Raw genomic sequence first — 3,426 nt, 5'->3', positions numbered from 1 at the left:
GTAATTGGGGAAGGTAAAATCAAAGAATGGGTCTAAAATACATACTAAGCTAATGATTTAAGTTTAAAGAACCAGATTGGTTTTTATTTGATATAAGAAGGGTTGAAATATTTATTCACCAAACTGTATTGAAAAATGATCTTAGTAACTTTCAAATAACATAATGCTTAAATAAGCTGTGTGTCTTATTCTGTATGCTATAACAAAATAGTGCATAAATTATTTCTTACAGTTCTTGAGGCTGGTAGCCTGAGATCACAGTGCCAACATGGTTGGGTAAAGACCCTTTTCTGGGTCAGGAGTGAGCTAACTCTGTAGGGTCTTTTTTTGCAAGAGCACTAATCCCATTCATGAGGACCACACCTTCAGGATCTAGGTAACTCTTAATATCATCACATTGGTTATTGATTTCAACATATGGGTTTTTTTTCAGGGGTATGGCACAGTCACACTATAGTACCTTGTTACCATAATCTTTATCATTTCCTCAAGACATATACCCTAAATAGCTTTTCATTTAAAAAAAAATGGCAATTGCAAGGAAATAATGTGGAATGATAGTTATTTAATTCTTTGTACAAACACACGCAAGGGCTCTAAAAAGTCTAAGTAGTTTCCTGCTTCTGAGATTATGGACTGGGATTGGCAACTTTGCAGTGCCCATAAAAGTTGCAAAATAAAATAAGGGTGTAAGGCTTTGGCTCCCAGAGCTGCACCATGATGAATGGCAACAACTAGCATCTTACAAAAGGCAGCAAAAAAGAGAGCCAAAAAGAAAGTAGCTGACCCATTTTTTAAAGACACATTGATGTGAAAGCAACAGCTATGTTTTATATAAGTAGAGCTGGAAAAAAGCTAATCTGAAGGATTCAAGGAACCAAAATTGCCTCTGATGTGTATATTGATTGCATCAAGGGTAGTGTTTTTGAAGGGAGACTTGCTGATTTGCAGAATGATGAAGTTAGAAAAATCATGCTAGTTACCAAGGATGTTCTGGGCAAAAACTGCCTGACCAACTTTCATAGGATGGATTATACTTTTGTGCTCTGTGATAAACAAACAAACAAACAAACAAAAAACAGGCTGTGATTGAGGTTCATGTTGAAGTCAAGAATTCTGATGGTTATTTGGTTCTTCTACCCTGTGTTGGTTTTACTAAAAAAATGCAACAGTAAGACTCAAAAGACTTAAGTTCAGGACCACAGGTCTGCAAAATCCAGAAGAAGTTGATGAAATTCATGATCCAAAAGTTGTAGACGAAAAATTTGCAAGAAGTGGTCAATAAATGGAGTGGAGAGCATTGTAGAAGATACAGAAAGGCTTTCCAATTTTTTTTATCTTCTCCATGATGTCTTTGATAGAAAAGTAAAAGTGCTATAGAAGCCTAAATTTGAATTGGGAAAATTCATGGAACTTCATAGTGAAGGTAGTAGTTCTGAAAAGCTACGAAGGGTGAGACAGGTTCTAAAGTTTAACAAACTGATGGGTATGACTCAGCCGTCCAAGAATTTATATAAAATTCAGACTTTTAATGCTGACGAAAAGTCTCATTATGAAAAAAAAAAAAAAGTAATGTTATCAATCCACTTTGGGGAAGAGACTTGAACTTGATTTAAAAGTACAAATTCTTTTAAAATAATCCTTGGAAATTCAGGATGCTTGGGTGGCTTAGTCAGTTAAGTGTCCAACTTCGGCTCAGGTCATGATCTCAAGGTTTGTGGGTTCAGCCCTGCATCAGGCTCTGTGCTGACAGCTCAGAACCTGGAGCCTGCTTCAGATTCTGTGTCTCCTTCTCTTTCTACCTCTCCCCCACTCATGCTCTGTCTCTCAAAAATAAATAAATGTTAAAAAAAATAAAAACTAAATAATCTTTGGAAATTCAAAGTTGCTATTTCCAAATGACTGTAATATCCATATTTATACAAATGTCATTTCAACCTACCTTTCCAATTTCTCTCATGAAATGTGATGAATAAATATTTTAATGTATTTGTTTTTAATGTGCTTTAATGTATTAATGTATTTATTCATATTTTCCTTTATGTTTGGTAATTTTTTTTTATATTGGTTCAGAAATTCTCACTACTAATGTGACTTACTCCTATATTTACCCCTAAAGAATCTTTAGCTTTAGATTTTGCAGTTCACACTTTTACATTTACATTACTCTAAGTTCTTTAATATATGCTGGTGAGGAAGCAAATAAAATTTTTTTCCTACCAGTTTCAAATGTGTGTGTGTCTGTGAGTGTGCAGACACATTTTGGGGGTTCCTATTATGTTCTGGTTATAAATAAGGCTATATGCTATTTTTAAAACTGCCTTTCCCCATACAATTTAGAATCAGTTTGTCTATTTCCACAGACTATCTTTTGACATTAGCACTGGAATTACATTTATTCTGTAGCCCTATTCAGTAAAAATTGACATCTTTGCAATACATCACTCTGTATGTTTAGTTATTTAAAAATCTTTAAACTTTATAATGTTATAAACATAAAATTTTTATTTAAAGTTCTGTAACAACTTTTGTTGGATTTTTAATGATTATTTTATAGTTATTATATATAACATATATAATATATAATAATGTATATTATTAGTATAATATATATTTTATTATATATCATATATTATTATTTATAGTCTTTTTAAAATATATTCCTGAATTTGGCTAATAAATATTTTCTTATGATTTTGTATCCTTGTTTATGAGTAAGATGGGATAGTAATTTCTTTTCTCATACCGACTTAGCAGATTTTAATGTTATGCTACTAAATTAGCTGATGACTGTTTCCTTTTTTTTTCATTGTCTGGAAAAAAAGTTAAGAGTAGAATTATTTGTTCCTTTAGAGTTTAATAACCAAGTAAAACTATTTGAAACTGCTGTTGATCTGTATAAGAACATTCTAAAACACTGATTTATTCTTATGGGATTACGCAGGACTTTTTTTTCTAAATTCAGCTTTTAGAAATTATGTATTTCACAGAACTTATTTGATCTCAGTGCTAAATAACTTGACAGCTTTGTTCATAGTATTTTCTAGTAATTTTTAATATCTATAGAATTAGTAATTTTTAAAAAATTTCTGATGTTGTGCCTTTTTCATTTCTTAATTTTCCAGATTTTTGTCAATATTATCAGTTTCTTTCAAAGAATAGCTTTTGAGTTTGTTGATCCTATCTATTGTATCTCTGGTTTCTTTTTTATTCATTTCTTTTGTTTTCTTGAGTGTTTTCTTCCTTTTTTGCAGATTCATATCCTTTCCCATTTTCCTATGTGGATTGCAGAATTTTTGTTGATTTACATATATTCCTTTTATATTGTAAATATCGTTTCATTTCTGATTTAGAGCAAACCAAAATGTTTTTCCCAATTTCCTATGTATGTTAATTTTGGTATTCATTGAAGAGAAACCTATTTAG

The 3,426-nt window shown here is 31.2% G+C and overlaps 1 pseudogene; it reads left to right on the top strand.

Moving 5' to 3' along the window:
• Positions 1 to 268: 268 nt before the first annotated feature.
• Positions 269 to 1,517, top strand: LOC112862615 (small ribosomal subunit protein eS1 pseudogene; annotated as a pseudogene).
• The last annotated feature ends 1,909 nt before the right edge of the window (positions 1,518 to 3,426 follow it).

Source organism: Puma concolor, chromosome B2, assembly GCF_028749965.1.
Source record: "Puma concolor isolate L17-30 chromosome B2, mPumCon1.1.hap2, whole genome shotgun sequence".
NCBI lineage: Eukaryota > Metazoa > Chordata > Mammalia > Carnivora > Felidae > Puma > Puma concolor.
This window is presented reverse-complemented; position numbering and strand designations above follow the sequence as displayed.